Here is a 17,661-nt window from a genome sequence, read left to right as displayed (position 1 = left end):
AATGTGATAGGGAAATTTCTTTTTTTTTTCTTTTTTTTTTTGTGGGGAGTGGAGGGCGGGGAAGACAAAGTTTCGCTCTTGTTGCCCAGGTTGGAGTGCAGTGGCACAATCTCAGCTCACTGCAACCTTTGCCTCCTGGGTTCAAGCGATTCTCCTGTCTCAGTCTCCCAAGTAGCTGGGATTACAGGCATGTGCCACCACACCTGGCTAATTTTTTGGATTTAGTGGAGATGGGATTTCACCATGTTGGCCAGGTTGGTCTTGAACTCCTGACATCAGGTGATCTCCCTGCCTCGGCCTCCCAAAGCGCTGGGATTACAGGCATGAGCCACTGCACCCAGCCAGGAAATTTCTTTGTTTTTATTTTTTTCACTCCTTGCAGAACTTCCAGTCTATGAAAGATAAATTTCTGTCTCATTCAAGACACTGTTACTTGGCTTGAATTACTCTTTGTTTTATGTAAGCAGCTCTATCTTAATAGTTGTGACATATGATTACCTGAAATAAGGTTCTAGCCATTGCACCCTCTGTCCAGGATGGGGACTGACACTTGAACAGATGATTTATTTTGTATTAAAGGATAATTTTTTCTTTGGGCACTATTTCAGCCCCAAATTTATTCTCAACATTTTTAGCCAGGGCCCTTCTTTGGCATTACTTAGGCAGTTTAGCAGAGTAAATTTTTTTCCTCTCTCTTCCCCACCCCCATTTATATATATCCTGACTATAGAAATAGTTTCTCAATTTATAGATTTGATAATCCATATTCAATAACAATAATTCTATAGCACTCTTGAACCAGAAATGGAATTATAAATTGTCATGGATAGGAAAGGTGGATAGAGAGAGATGTAATATTTATCAGTATCCTGTGGAAAGTAAAAAAGGAAAAATAAGTAAAGAACAGCTAAGGTAATCTCAAAGTGAGCACATTCAATCCTAACAAGGTAAATATTGTTATTTCCATTTTTGCAGATGAAGAAACAGGCTCAGGCAGTTAAGTAACTTGTCCATAAGATAAATGTCCATAAAAATCTTAAACTCAAGACTTGTTGGTTCTAAAACCTATGAACTTTTTTTTTTTTTTTTTGAGACAGAGTCTCACTCTGTTGCCCAGGCTGGAGTGCAGTGACGCGATCTCGGCTCACTGCAGGCCCCGCCTCTCGGGTTCACACCATTCTCCTGCCTCAGCCTCCCGAGTAGCCAGGACTACAGGCGCCCACCACCACACCCAGCTATTTTTTTTTTGTATTTTTAGTAGAGATGGGGTTTCACCATGTTAGCCAGGATGGTCTCGATCTCCTGACCTCATGAGCCGCCCGTCTTGGCCTCCCAAAGTGCTGGGATTACAGGTGTGAGCCACTGCACCCGGCCTAAAACTTACAAACTTTTAAATGTGTTAGTCATGTGTTTATAAAAATATATTGAAAGATTTTGTCATTAATTTCGACCTCTCTGTAGAGGGCTACAGAGATTATTCATGAGAATAAGGTGTTAATTCCCTCAGTTGGTCGATTGGTACACTCCCCAAATCTCATCCTGACAGGCCCACCAGGGAATGGGAAGTGATAGCATCCTGAGGCTGGAGGGGATCAAAGACAGGAAAGAGCATATTTTATGTGGTACTGAGTGAAATCAGTTCTGTTTTATCATAGTCCACCCAAATTTAGAATGTGTCATGGGTAAGATATTTCAATAGGAGTGCTGATGATGAAGCCTCTATAGGAATGACATTTTAAGAACATTTGTGTGTGAGACAAAAGGAGAAAGCTATTCCCCCACCTAAAACATGCCAAAATGGCAATTTGTCTGTTCTCACACTGCTAATAAAGACATAGCTGAGGCTGGGTAATTTATAAGGTAAAGTGGTTTAATTGACTCACAGTTCCACATGGCTGGGGACACCTCACAATCATGGCCGAAGGCGAATGAGGAGCCAAATGATGTCTTACATGGCGGCGGGCAAGAGAGCTTGTGCAGGGGAACTCCCATTTATAACCATCAGATTCGGTGAGACGTATTCACTACCACGAGAACAGTATGGGGGAAACCACCCCTCCGTGATTCAATTATCTCCACTTGTCCCTGCCCTTGACACGTGGGCATTATTACAATTCAAGATGAGATTTGGGTCGGGGACACATCCAAACCATGGCAGCAATCAAGTGTTGGTCCAGTGTTTACTACGAAAAACAGACATTTGCTCTGAATCATGGAGTACTTGACATTGTATTATATTTCCCCAGAAAGCAAGTATCTTTTCCCATAATTCATTTTTATCTCTGAAAGAATAATTTCAGTCCTAGAGATAGTTTTCACCTGACACATACAGGCCACTGTTGAATTTCTGAGGTCTTTATATTACATCCAGGTTTACTGATTGTAGTATAAATATTCAGTATAAAACAGGGTCTTGCTATTTTGCCCAGGCTGGACTCAAACTCCTGGGCTCAAGTGATCCTTTTGCCTCAGCTTCTCGAGTAGCTGAGACTAGAGCTAAGCATCACTGCGCTCAGCTTCAATGTTATTGTTATTGTAGTTTTATTGAAGAACATTCTGTTATCTTCTAGTCTGTGGCAGTTCGTATTATTTAAACATTTCTGAAGAGGCACAGTGGCTCACGCCTGTAATCCCAGCACTTTGGGAAGCCGAAGTGGGTGGATCACTTGAAGTCAGGAGTTCAAGACCAGCCTGGCCAACATGGCAAAACCCTGTCTCTACTGAAAATATAAAAATTAGCTGGGCATGGTGGCGCATGCGTGTAATCTCACCTACTCGGGAGGCTGAGGCAGGAGAATAGCTTGAACTCAGGAGGTAGTGGTTGCAGTGAGCTGAGATCATACTACTGCACTCCAGCCTAGGCAACAGAGTGAGATTCCATCTCAAAAAAAAAAAAAAAATCCAACTAAACATTTGAATCTTTTAAAATTAGAAAGTAAACTTATAATGCTTTTATGAGATTAATATAATCCATATCACTAAACAGTATTCTTCCAGTCTAGCTGAAACTTTGTACCCTTTGATCATCATCTCTATCCCCATTCCCTTCACCCACCCACCCCACCTCTGGTAATCATTTTTTTCCTCTGTTTTTATGAGATCAACTTTTTTAGGTTCCACATATAAATGAGATCATACAATATTTGTTTTTCTGTGTCTGGCTTATTTCACTTAACATGATGTCCTCCAGGTTCATGTATATTGTTGCAAATGACAGAATTTCCTTCTCTTTTGAGGCTAAATAGTATTCTTTTGTGTATATATGCACCACATTTTATTTATCCACTCATCTGTTGATGGACACTTAGGTTGGCTTCTGTATCTTGGCTATTGTGAATAATGCTGAAATGAACATGGAAGTGCAGATATGTCTTCAACATACTGATTTCAATTCCATTGGATATATACCCGGAAGTGGGATTGCTGGATAATAAGGTAATTCTATTTTCATTTTTTTGAGGAACCTTGATAGAGCCCTTCTACCAGGTGTGAGGTGATATCTTATGATTTTATTTGCATTTCTCTATGCTTAGAGGTGTTGAGCATTTTTTTCAAACATCTGTTGGCCATTTTTATTTATTTATTTATTTATTTATTTATTTATTTATTTATTTATTTTTTGACACGGAGTCTCGCTCTCTCACCCAGGCTGGAGTGCAGTGGCGCGATCTCGGCTCACTGCAAGCTCCGCCTCCCGGGTTCACGCCATTCTCCTGCCTCAGCCTCTCCGAGTAGCTGGGACTACAGGCGCCCGCCACCACGCCCGGCTAATTTTTTGTATTTTTAGTAGAGACAGGGTTTCACCGTGGTCTCGATCTCCTGACCTCATGATCCGCCCGCCTCGGCCTCCCAAAGTGCTGGGATTACAAGCGTGAGCCACCACGCCCGGCCTGGCCATTTTTATGTCTTCTTTTGATACATGTCTCCTCAGGTCCTTTGCCCATTTATTAATTAGGTTATTTGTTATCTTGTTATTGAATTGAGTTCATTATATATTTTGGATATTAGCCCCTTTTCTTTTTTTTCCTTTTTTGAGACGAAGTCTCACTCTGTCACCCAGGTTCGAGTGCAGTGGCTCACTGCAACCTTCGCCTCCTGGGTTCAAGTGATTCTCTTGCCTCAGCCTCCCGTGTAGCTGGGATTACAGATGTGCACCACTATGCCTGGCTAATGTTTGTATTTTTAGTAGAGACAAGGTTTCACCATGTTGGCCAGGCTGGTCTCAAACTCCTGCCCTCAAGTGATGTGCCTGCCTCAGCTTCCCAAAGTGCTGGGATTACAGGCATGAGCCACTGGGCCCGGCCTAGCCGCTTTATAAATGTATGGTTTGAAAATATTTTTTCCCAATCCTTGGGTTCTCTCTGCACTCTGTTAAAAGTTTCCTTTGCTATGCAGAAACTTTTTAGTTTGATATAAGCCATTTTGTCTATTTTTGCTTTTGTTGCTTATGCTTTTGCAGGCCTATTCAAGAAATCATTGCCCAGACCAATATGCTGGAGCTTTTCTTCTACGTTTTTTTCTAGTAGTTTTACAGTTTCAGGTCTTATGTTTAAGTCTTTAATCCATCTTGAGGTTTTTTTTTTTTTTTTTTTTTTTTGAGGCAGGGTTTCACTGTTGTCCAGGCTGGAGTCCAGTGGCAGAATCACAGCTCACTGCATCCTCAACCTCCCGGGTTCAAGCAATTCTCCTGCCTCATCCCCACAAATAGCTGGGATTACAGGTGCACACCACCACACCCAGCTAATTTTTGTATTTTTTGTAGAGACAGTTTTGCCATGTTGTCCAGGCTGGTCTCAAATTCCTGGGCTCAAGAGATCTGCCCACCTCGGCCTCCTAAACTGCTAGGATTACAGGTGTGAGCCACTGCACCTGGCTTTGAGTTGATTTTTGTATGTGGTATGAGATAAGGGTCCAGTTGCAGTTTTCTGCTTGGGGATATCCAATTTTACCAAAATTTATAAAGGAACTGTCCTTTCCCCATTGTGTGTTCTTGGCACCTTTGTAAAATATCAATTAACCATAAATAGTTGGATTTATTTCTGAGCTCCTGTTCCAGTGTGAGTGTTTTTATGCCAGTACCATGCTGTTACAACAGGTTTATAACATGTTTTGAACTCAGGGAATATAATGCCTCCAGCTTTGTTTTTTTTTCTTTTTTTGCTCAAGATTGCTTTGGCTGTTTGGGGTCTTTTGTGGTTCCACTTGAATTTTAGAATTTTTTCTTCTATTTCTGTGAAAACTGGCGTTAGAACTTTGATAGAGATTACACAGAATCTACAGATTTCTTGGGTGGTGTAGACATTTTAACAATATTCTTCTAATCCATGAACATAGGATATCATTACATTTATTTTTATCTTCTTCAATTTCTTTATCAATCTTTTATTGTCCTCAGTATACAGGTCTTTCATCTCTTTGGTTAAATTTACTCCTAATTTTTTTTTTTTTGGTGCTATTGTAAATGGGATTGTTTTCCTATTAATTTCTCTTTCAGATAGTTTTTAGTGTATAGAAATGCTACTGATATTTGTATGTTAATTTTTTTTTTTTTTTTTTTTTTTGAGGCAGAATCTCGCTCTGTTGCCCAGGCTGGAGTGCGGTGGTATGATCGTGGCTCACTGCAACCTCCGCCTCCTGGGTTCAAGTGATTCTCCTGCCTCAGCCCCCCCGAGCAGCTGGGACTACAGGCGTGCACCACCAAACCCGGCTAATTTTTGTATTTTTAGTAGAGACGGGGTTTCACCATGTTGGCTAGGCTGGTCTCGAACCCCTGACCTCAAGTGATCTGCCCACCTCGGCCTCCCAAAGTGCCCTCCTTGGCCTCCCATGCCCGGCCTTATGCCAAACATTTAAAGAAGAACTAATATCAACCCTTCTCAAACTCTTCCTGAAAACTGAAGAGGAGGGAGTACTTCCGAACTCATTTTACAGGGCCAGCACTGCCCTTATGCCAAAGGCAGGCAAGGACACTATAAGAAACCTACAAGCCAGGCTGGGTGTGGTGGCTCATGCCTGTAATCCCAGCACTTTGAGAAGCCAAGGCGGGTGGATCACCTGAGGTCAGGAGTTCGAGAGCAGCCTGGCCAACATGGTGAAACCCCATCTCTACTAAAATTACAAAAATTAGCCGGGTGTGGTGGTGCATACCTGTGGTCCCAGCTACTCAGGAGGCTGAGGCAGGAGAATCACTTGAACCTGGGAGGTGGAGGTTGCAGTGAGCCTCAGTCGTGCCACTGCACTCTAGCCTGGGTGACAGAGCAAGATTTCGTCTCAAAACAAACAAGCAGAAATCCTCAACAAAACATTAGCAAACCAAATTCAACAGCACATTAAAAAGTTTATTCACCATGTTCAAGCATGATTCATCCCTGTGATACAAGAATGGTTCAACATACATAAATGAATAAATGTGATACATCATATTAATGAAACGAAGGACAAAAACCACATGATCATCTCAATAGTTGCAGAAAAAGCATTTAACAAAATTCAGGATCCTCTTATCATTAAAAACTCTCAACAATTAGGCATAGAAGGAATGTACCTCAACGTAATAAAAGCCATGTATGAAAAGCCCACAGATAACATCATACTTTTTTTTTTTTTTTGAGATGGAGTCTTGCTCTGTCACCCAGGCTGAAATGCAGTGGTACAATCCCAGCTCATTGCAACCTCTGCCTCCTGAGTTCAAGCGATTCTTCTGCCTCCACCTCCCAAGTAGCTGGGATTACAGGCATTCGCCACTACACCCCAGCTAATTTTTCTATATTTAGTGGAGACGAGGTTTCACCATGTCGGCCAGTCTGGTCTTGAACTCCTGGCCTCAAGTGATCCGCCCGCATCGGCCTCCCAAAGTGCTGGAATTACAGGTGGGAGCCACCGCGTCGGGCTGCCTTTTTTTTTTTTTCTTAAACGTGGGTATTTGTTGCTATAGACTTCCGTCTCACGACTGCTTTTGCTGCATTGCGTAAGTTTTGATATGTTGTGTTTCCATTTTTGTCTGTCTCAAGATGTTTTAAATTTTCCTTTTAATTTCTTCTTTGACCCATTGGTTGTTCAGGAGCGTGTTGTTTAGTTTCCATATATTTGTGAATTTTCCATGTTTCTTCCTATTATTGATTTCTAGTTTCATACCATGTGGTCAGAAGGGACACTTGATATGATTCAGTCTTCTTAAATTTGGTAAGACTTGTTTTGTGGACTAACTTGTGGTCTATCCTGGAGAATGTTTCATGTATAATTGAGAAGAATTTATATTTTGTTTGCTAATAGAATCTTCTTTATGTCTAGGATTAGAAGCAATTTATGAGGCTGATGGAACTATAGGGTTTTTGTTTTTAAACTTTTTATGATACAAATTGGGAGAAAAAAGATAAGTTTTTATAGTATTAAATGATACACAGAGATTTTGCATTTACATTTGGAACTCTTAAGAATTTCAGAGTGTGAGCATGAATGAGGCTTGCTAAAAGAAAAACCTTAGACAAATTAAATTTAACATAGTTTAATTGAACAAAGAACTATTTGTGAATTGGGCAGCCTCCTAAACCAGAATAGGTTCAGAGAGACTCTGGAGCTAATGAGTGGTCAAAGAAGATTGATGGACAAGGAAAGGGAAATGACATACAGAAAATGGAAATGAGGTACAGAAACAGCAGGATTGGTTATAGCTTGGTGTTTGTCTTATTCGAATACAATTTGAACAGTTGGCCTCCTGTGATTGACTGAGACTTGGTGATTGGCACAAGAGTAGGTTGTGGTCTGTTTATACATCTAGTTGGGTTACAGTTCACTCTGTATGGAGCAACCTTTAGACCAAACTTAGTATATGGAAGGAGGCAGCTTTAGGCTAAACTTAATTTAACAGGCTCTACTGATGTCATGAGATTAAAAAAAAAAAAAAAGAAGAGCTATGTTCCCTGTGTTCTTTTCTCATGAACATAGTTTAATATAGGCTATTAGACCATTCATTCAGAGATAATGGCTTTCTATGTATATTGTACTTGTTTTTCCAAAGGGCTCACATTGGGTACTCATTTTTGGCAGCCTCCCTCATTACAGGACATCCCTTCAAAGTTACCCATTGACCAAATTCCATTTTGGAATCTGCAGTTATAAACCGGTCTTACTAGTGTAAGGATAAACTGCATTCCAAGAAGCTGAGCCACAGTAATAAAGGAATCCACAGCTCTTTGTTTCCCCAGATTTGTAAATTTTCTTGGATTTCGGTGAACTCATAAATAGGATCTTTAGTTCTCCAGCAAAAAAGATTATGAAATGGAAACTATTTGTTGGCTTTAGTACCTGGGAGAGTGTGTTAGAGAGTTCAGTGTGGAGTGAATATTATCAACTCTTGCAAAAATAATTATGTTGTTAATTACGGCATGAGCTTAATATCCATTGAATTTTGTATCAAAATGCACTTTCCTGGCCCTGAAAATTCTTCTGCACTGGATTTGGAATTAAAGTACAGTTGACCCTTGAACAACATGGGGATCAGGGGCATCAACCATCAACCCTCCACACATTCAGAAATACACATAGAACTTTTGACCCCAAAAGCTTAACTACTAATAGCCTATTGTGGACCAGAAGCCGTACTGGCAACATAAACTGTCACTTTTTTTATGTGATACGTATTATATACTGTATTCTTATAATAAAGTAAGCTGGAGGATAGAAAATGTTATTAAGAAAATCATCTGGGGCACAGTGGCTTATGCCTATAATCCCAGCTCTTTGGGAGGCCGAGGCAGGCAGATCACCTGAGGTCAGGAGTTCAAGACCAGCCTGGTCAATATGGCGAAACCCTGTCTCTAATGAAAACACAAAAATTAGCTGGGCATGGTGGCGCATGCCTGTAATCCCAGCTACATGGGAGGCTGAGGCGGGAGAATCGCTTGAACCCAGAAGGCAGAGGTTGCAGTGAGCCGAGATCGCACCACTGCACTGCAGCCTGGGCAACAGAGGGAGACTCCATCTCAAAAAGAAAAAAAAGAAAATGTTATTAAGAAAATCATAAGGAAGATGAAAATATACTTACTATATATTAAGTGGAAGTGGATCATTATAAAGCTCTTTATCCTCCTCATCTTCATGTTGAGTAGGCTGGGGGAGAGAAAAAGGAGGTGTTGGTCTTGCTGTCTGTCTCAGGGTGGCAGAGGCAGAAGAAAATCCATGTCTAATAGACCCACTCGGTTCAAACCCATGTTGTTCAAAGGCCAGCTGTATATACTTCCTATGAGTATTTTTAATTAAGAAATTCGTATTTAAACTGGCTTACTTACATTTTACAAATTTGCTTGCTAGAAATTTCAGCTAATAAAAACTCCACACCATACCTGCCATTACTTATTCCAAATCCTTAGCCTTGTTTGGTCTGTTGAATTTATCTGCTTTTGATTTTTAATTTCTGGGCAGATCACTTTCCCACAGTTGGCAACACACACACACACGCACACACATGCACACATATTTATATATATGTGTATATATACATGTATGTATGTATTAAATGTATATGTATATATTTTATGTATGTATGTATACATACACACATATATATAAATATACACACACGTATATTTATATATATTTTTTCCTGCTGCTTGAATCAGCATACAACTTACTTTTTTAATGAAATATTGCACATATAGGGAAATAGGATAGCACATAGTGTTCTCCTATTTTTTCATATTTGCATGGGAAATGGAGAGGGGTACATTTGCACTTTCCATATTTCCTTTTTGTCCTATTTGTATGAGCTTTCTTTTTAACTACAGATACAGTTGAAGTCCAGTTTGTACCTCCTCTAATCACAGAGGCAAATATATAATCTTCCTGTCCTTGATTTTACACTTTCACTACAAATGTATTTTGTCCCTAAACACTTATTACAAATGCATTTTGCCCCTAAACGGTATGTAAAACTAGCCATTCACGGTGGCTCACGCCTGTAATTTCAGAACTTTGGAAGGCCAAGGTGGGAGGATCACTTGAGCCCAGGAGTTTGAGACCAGCCTGGGCAACATGGCGAGACCTCGTCCCTACAAAAAATCCAAAAATTAGCCTGACATGGTGGTGTGTGCCTATAGTCCCAGCTACCCGGGAGGCTTTGTTTTTTTGCTTAGGATTGTCTTGGCTATGTGGTCTCTTTTTTTGGCTCGATATGAAATTTAAAGTAGTTTTTTCTAATTCTGTGAAGAAAGTCAGTGGTAGCTTGATGGGGATAGCATTGAATCTATAAATTACTTTTGGCAGTATGGCCAGTTTCACAACATCAATTCTTCCTATCCATGAGCATGGAATGTTTTTCCATTTGTTTGTGTCCTCTCTTATTTCCTTGAGTAGTGGTTTGTAGTTCTCCCCTTTGTAAGTTGTATTCGTAGGTATTTTATCCTCTTTGTAGCAATTGTGAATGGGAGTTCACTCATGATTTGGCTCTCTGTTTATTATTGGTGTATAGGAATGCTTGTGATTTTTGCACATTGATTTTGAATCCTGAGACTTTGCTGAAGTTGCTTATCAGCTTAAGGAGATTTCAGGCTGAGACAGTGGGGTTTTCTAAATATACAGTCATGTCATCTGCAAACAGAGACAATTTGACTTCCTCTCTTCCTGTTTGAAAACGCTTTATTACTTTCTCTTGCCTGATTGCCCTGGCCAGAACTTCCAATACTGTGTTGAATAGGAGTGGTGAAAGAGGAGGCATCCACGCCGGGCGCGGTGGCTCACGCTTGTAATCCCAGCACTTTGGGAGGCTGAGGCCGGCGGATCATGAGGTCAGGAGATCGAGACCACGGTGAAACCCCGTCTCTACTAAAAAATACAAAAAAATTAGCCGGGCGTGGTGGCGGGCGCCTGTAGTCCCAGCTACTCGGAGAGGCTGAGGCAGGAGAATGGCGTGAACCCAGGAGGCGGAGCTTGCAGTGAGCCGAGATTGTGCCACTGCACTCCAGCCTGGGCGACAGAGCGTGACTCCGTCTCAAAAAAAAAAAAAAAAAAAAAAAAAAAGAGGAGGCATCCTTGTCTTGTGCCGGTTTTCAAAGGGAATGCTTACAGTTTTTGCCCATTCAGTATGATATTGTCTGTGAGTTTGTCATAAATAGCTCTTATTATTTTGAGATACGTTCCATCATTACCTAGTTTATTGAGAGTTTTTAGCATGAAGGGGTGTTGAATTTTGTCAAAGGCCTTTTCTGCATCTATTGAGATAATCATGTGGTTTTTGTCTTTGGTTCTGTTAATGTGATGGATTATGTTTATTGATGTGCATATGTTGAACCAGCCTTGCATCCCAGGGATGAAGCCGCCTTGATCATGGTGGATAAGCTTTTTGATGTGCTGCTGGATTCAGCTTGCCAGTATTTTATTGAGGATTTTCACATCAGTGTTCATCAGGGATATTGGCCCAAAATTCTCTTTTTTTGTTGTGTCTCTGCCAGGCTTTGGTATCAGGATGATGCTGGCCTCATAAAATGAGTTAGGGAGGATTCCCTCTTTTTCTATTGTTTGGAATAGTTTCAGAAGGAATGGTACCAGCTCCTCTTTGTACCTCTGGTAGAATTTGGCTGTGAATCCATCAGGTCCTGGACTTTTTTTGGTTGGTAGGCTATTAATTACTGCCTCAATTTCAGAACTTGTTATTGTTCTATTCAGGGATTCAACTTCTTGGTTTGACTTGGGAGGGTGTATGTGTCCAGGAATTTATCCATTTCTTCTAGATTTTCTAGTTTATTTGCATAGAGGTGTTTATAGTATTCTCTGATGATAGTTTTTATTTTCTGTGGGATCAGTGGTGACATCCCCTTTATCATTTTTTGTTGCATCTATTTGATTCTTCTCTCTTTTCTTCTTTATTAGTCTGGCTAGTGGTCTATCAATTTTGTTGATCTTTTCAAAAAACCAGCTCCTGGATTCATTGATTTTTTGAAGGGTTTTTCATGTCTCTGTCTCTTTCAGTTCTGCTCTGATCTTAGTTATTTCTTGTCTTCTGCTAGCTTTTGAATTTGTTTGCTCTTGCTTCTCTAGTTCTTTTTTTTTTTTTTCACCAGTTGTCAAATGATCCTTTATTGAAATATATTCCTTTGTGCTTAACTGGCTGGGCATTCCACAGCACCACTGTTGATGTCATCTATGATGTCATGAGGATGGCGGCCATTAACATTACAGTCCACAGACTGGACAGTCCCCAGGATCTCTTTAATGGTTCCAGAGAGTTCTCTGGCTGAGGATCCGTGCCGCATCTGTCAAGCAATGTTGAGGATCTCATCAAAAGTGATATTCCCACTGTGTTTAATGTTTTTCTGTTTCTTTCTGTCTCTTGGTGGTTCCTTGAGAGCTTTGATGATCAGAGCAGAGGCAGAAGGCACCACTTCAATCTGGGCCTGTCTGTTCTGAATGGTCAGTTTCACTGTAATCCTCAGGCCCTTCCAGTCACCCATTGCCTTGGCAATGTCATCACCAACCTTTTTTGGAGACAGACCCAGGGGGCGATCTTGGGGGCCAGGGCAGAAGTGGCACCAACTTCACCTCTGGCACACCTCAGGTATACAACTTTGATCTCGTTGGGGTCGAAGTTTGGTGGCATGGTGGAGGCGGCTGGTGTCGGAACAACCGAAGAAAGTTGCACCTTGGCCTCTTCTGAGCTGAAAGCCAAGAGCTCTCTAGTTCTTTTAATTATGATGTTAGGGTGTCGATTTCAGATCTTTCCTGCTTTCTCTTGTGGGCATTTAATGCTATAAATTTCCCTCTAAACACTGCTTTAGCTGTGTCCCAGAGATTCTGGTACATTGTGTCTTTGTTCTCATTGGTTTCAAAGAACTCATTTATTTCTGCCTTAATTTCGTTATTTACCCAGTAGTCATTCAGGAGCAGGTTGTTCAGTTTCCATGTAGTTGTGTGGTTTTGAGTGAGTTTCTTAAGGGGATTGCTGGCAAGATGGCCAAATAGGAACAGCTCTGGTCTGCAGCTCCCAGGGAGATTGATGCGGAAGGTGGGTGATTTCTGCATTTCCACCTGAAGTACCTGATTCATCTCATTGGGACTGGTTGGACAGTGGGTGCAGCCCACAGATGGCAAGCCGAAGCAGGGTGGGGCATCGCCTCACCCAGGAAGCACAAGGGGTCAGGGAATTCCCTCCACTAGCCAAGGGAGTCCTACTAAGGGACTGTGCCATGAGGAACACTGCACTCCAGCCCAGATACTGCGCCTTTCCCATGGTCTTCACTTTTTTTTTTTTTTCAAGACAAGGTCTTGCTCTGTCACCCAGGCTGGAGTGCAGTGGCATGATCTCGGCTTACTGCAACCTCCGCCTCCCGGATTCAAGCAATTCTCCTGCCTCAGCCTCCTGAGTAGCTGGGATTACAGATGCATGCCACCACGCCCAGCTAATTTTTGTGTTTTTAGTAGAGACGGGGTTTCACCATGTTGGCCAGGCTGGTCTCGAGCTCCTGACCTTGTGATCCGCCTGCCTTGGCCTCCCAAAGTGCTGGGGTTACAGGCGTGAGCCACTGTGCCTGGCTGAGTGACATACATTTTTAGCTCTACTAAGAAAGAGTTCAAGCTGAGAGTCTTTGATCTGCTAGGATTTCTAACACATGTGAACTCTACATGCTTTCTGTAATTCTACCAGATGTAGCCAAATTGTTCATGGTGAGTCCATCAACTTATAACTAGCTTTAGTTACAGATCTCTTGCCGTCTATTATTATACAGGATGGATTTTCAGATGCAGATGTTCTTTTGATTTGTGGTTTGCCCATTTCCCTCCAAGAAGTTGTCAAAAATGGCCTGGACTGGTGGAACCTTTACCATAGTTTATGCTGAGATAGCATTATTATGCCAGTCAGTAAGTTAAACAAATGCAATACTTTGAAGACTCTGACCTAGTTAGTTTAGACTTTAGAGTGAAAAAAGCTGAAATGAAATAGAGGAAGAGTATTAAGGAAGAAGCATATAGCTTGGGGGAAAATATATCTGTTTTTTCGTTCTGTTTATTGTATTCTCTTTTCTCTTTTTTTTCCTCAATTTTTTTTTTACCTCCTCTTTGACCCGTTGATTATCTAAAAGTATTTTGTTTAGTTTGGAGATTTTCCTGTTGTGTTTCCATTATTGATTTCTAGTTTGATTTCATTGTGGCCACAGATTACATTTTACATAATTTCAGTTCTTTTAAATTTAAGGTTTGTTTTATGGCCCAGGATATGATCTATCTTGGTGTATGTTCTGTGGGTACTTGAAAAGAAATTGTGTTCTGTTGTTGGGTGGAGTGTTTCTAAACCTGTATGTTACTGGTTGATGTTATTGTTTAGTTGTTTTATGTCATTGCTGATTTTCTGCCTAGTTGTTCTAGTAATTGTTAAGAGGGAAGTGTTGAAGTTTCCATCTGACTTCAACAGAATTGTTGGTTTGTCTATTTCTCCTTTCAGTTCTATCAGCTTTTGCTTCATACGTTTTGTGGCCCTAAATGCATGCACACTTCAGATTAACATTCTTGGCTGGGTGCCATCATTGCAGCACTTTGGGAGGCCGAGGCGGGCGGGTCGCTTGAGCTGAGGATTTCGAGACCAGCCTGGGTAACATGGCGAAACCCCATCTCTACCAAAAATACAAAAATTAGCCAGGCATGGTGGCGTGTGCCTGTGGTCCTAGCTACTCAGGAGACTGAGGTGGGAGGGTCACCTAAATCTAGGGAGGTTGAGGCTGCAGCGAGCTGAGATTGTGCCACTGCATTCCAGGCTGGTGACAGAGTGAGACCCTGTATTTAAAAAAAAAAAATCCCCTGCATTCTATTTATTCAGCCCTCCCTACCCACAACTCATAGTTCTTGGCCAATCTCTCTCTCTTTTTTTTTTTTTTTTTTGAGACAGTGTCTCTGTCTAGTGTCCAGGTTGGAGTGCAATGACTGGATCTCAGCTTATTGCAACCACCACTTCCTGGGTTCAAGTGATACTTCTGTCTCAGCCTCCCAAGTAGCTGGGGCCACAGGCATGAGCCACCACTCCTGGCTAATTTTTGTATTTTTTGTAGAGACAGTGTTTCAGCATATCACCCAGGCTGATCTCGAACTCCTGAGCTCAAATGATCCTCCTAACTCAGCCTCCCAAAATGCTGAGATTACAGGTGTGAGCCACTCCACCCAGCCTAGATAACTTCTTTTTTTTTAATTTTTATTTTTAGATGGAGTCTTGCTCTGTTGCCCAGGCTGGAGTGCAGTGGCATGATCTCGGCTCACTGCAACCTCCGCCTCCCGGGTTCACGCCGTTCTCCTGCCTCAGCCTCCCGAGTAGCTGGGACGACAGGTACCTGCTGCCACTCCTGGCTAATTTTTTGTATTTTTAGTAGAGATGGGGTTTCACCGTGTTAGCCAGGATGGTCTTGATCTCCTGACCTCGTGATCTGCCCACCTCAGCCTCCCAAAGTGCTGGGATTACAGGCGGGAGCCACCACACCTGGCCTTTTTTTTTGAGAAAGAATCTCACTCTTGTTGCCCAGGCTGGATGGAGTGCAGTAGTCTAATCTTGGCTCACTGTAACCTCTGCCTCTGGGTTCAAGTGATTCTCCTGTCTCAACCTCCTGAGTAGCTGGGATTACAGGTGCATGCCACCATGCCCGGCTAATTTTTGTATTTTTAGTAGAGATGGGGTTTCACCATGTTGGCCAGGCTGGTCTCAAACCCCTGACCTCAAGTGATCCACCAGCCCTGGCCTCCCAAAGTGCTGGGATTACAGGCGTGAGCCACTGCGCCCGGCCGACAGTTTGTTCCTGAAAAATATTGCGCCACTTCTTTCTCCCACCATTTTCTAGTGTGTTGTAATTGATTTCCCCTTACAGGTAAAATGTCGCTCATTTTCTGCTGGCTATTTTCAAGATTTTTTTGTCTTTAGTTTTCAGAAAATTAATTATGATGTCTTGGCATGGATTTCTTTGGGTTTATCCTTTTCAGAGTTTGCTCACCTTCTTGAATCTGTGGGTTGTCTCTTGGGAAATTTTGAGTAATTTCTTTGAGGGCTTTATTAGTCCCACCTTTTTTCTTTTTTTTTTTTTTTTTTTTTTTTTTTTTGAGACGGAGTCTCGCTCTGTCGCCCAGGCTGGAGTGCAGTGGCGCAGTCTCGGCTCACTGCAAGCTCCGCCTCCCGGGTTCATGCCATTCTCCCGTCTCAGCCTCTCCGAGTAGCTGGGACTACAGGCGCCCGCCACCACGCCCGGCTAATTTTTTGTAGTTTTAGTAGAGACGGGGTTTCACCGTGGTCTCGATCTCCTGACCTCGTGATCCGCCCGCCTCGGCCTCCCAAAGTGCTGGGATTACAAGCGTGAGCCACCGCGCCCGTCCAGAGTCCCACCTTTTTTCTCCTCTCCTTCGGCAACTCTGATGACGTGAATGTTAGTTTTTTTTGTTATAGTTCCCTATAGTCCTGTTCAATTTTGTTCAATCTATTTTTTCTCTGTTGCTCAGATTGGGTAATATGTATTGTTCTGCCTTCTAGTTTACTGATTCTTTCCTCTCTCCTCCATTCTCCTGTTGAGTCCATTCACTGAGATTTTTTTTTTTGGTTATTGTGCCCTAAATTTTCCATTTGGTTCTTCTTCATAACTTCTGTATTCTGAGACTCTGTATTTCTTTGCTGAGTGCAGTAGGCAGAATGACCCTCCAAAGATGTCCATGTCATAATCCCTGGAACTGTGAATATGTTACTCTACATGGCAAAAGAAACTTTAAAAATGTGCTTGAGGATTTGAACAGGGAGATTAGCTTGGATTGCCTGGTGGGTGCAATCTAATTACATGGGTCCTTAAAATCAGAGAACCTTTCCTGCTTGTGATTAGAGGAGGATGTGACAGAAAGGCACAGAGATGTAATATTGCTGGCTTTGAAGATGGAGGAAGAGGGCCACATGCCAAGGAACGTGGGTAGAAGCTGGAAGGAGCGAGGAAATAGATTCTCCCTTAGGGTCTCTGGAAAGTAACAGCCTTGTGGACAAATTGATTTAGCCCAGTTAAGACCCATGTCAGACTTCGAACCTACAGCTAACAAATCTGCATTAAGCTGGTGAATTTGTGGTGGTTTGTTATGGCAGCAATAGGAAACTAGTACACTGAAGCTACTTTATTTGTTTCAGGGATGTTCATAATTGCTCATTGAAGCGTTTTCATCATGGCTGCTTTAAAATCTTTGTCAATTGCTCTAACATGTCATTTTGGTGTTGGCATCTTTTTTTTCATTCAGTTTCATATCTTCTTGGTTCTTGGTATGAATGATTTTTGATTAAAATGCAGACATTTTCATATTGTTATGAGCCTTTTATTTTTTGTCTCATAACAATATGAAAATGTCTGGGTCTCAATCTGTCATTCAGGCTGGAGTGCAGTGGCTTGCTCTCAGCTCACTGCAACCCCCACCTCCCACGCTCAAGCGATTCTCCCACCTCAGCCTCCCGAGTAGCTAGGACCACAGGCATGTGCCAGCATGCCCAGCTAATTTTTATATTTTTTGTGGTGACAGGTTTTGCCATATTGCCCAGGCTGGTCTCGAACTCCCAAAGTGCTGGGATTACAGTCATGAGCCACCATGCCCGGCCCATGATGAGACTTTATACCTTATTTAAACCTAGTTTTAGCTGGCTTTCTCTGACACCATTCTGGCAAAGAAAGCTGGGTTGCT

The 17,661-nt window shown here is 41.9% G+C and overlaps 1 pseudogene; it reads right to left on the bottom strand.

The window, feature by feature from the left end:
• Positions 1 to 12,061: 12,061 nt before the first annotated feature.
• Positions 12,062 to 12,589, bottom strand: LOC129489230 (large ribosomal subunit protein uL11-like; annotated as a pseudogene).
• Positions 12,590 to 17,661: the final 5,072 nt, after the last annotated feature.

Source organism: Symphalangus syndactylus, chromosome 9, assembly GCF_028878055.3.
Source record: "Symphalangus syndactylus isolate Jambi chromosome 9, NHGRI_mSymSyn1-v2.1_pri, whole genome shotgun sequence".
In the NCBI taxonomy this organism is placed as follows: domain Eukaryota; kingdom Metazoa; phylum Chordata; class Mammalia; order Primates; family Hylobatidae; genus Symphalangus; species Symphalangus syndactylus.
The sequence above is the reverse complement of the archived record's forward strand: the minus strand, read 5'-3'. Positions and strand labels throughout refer to the sequence as shown.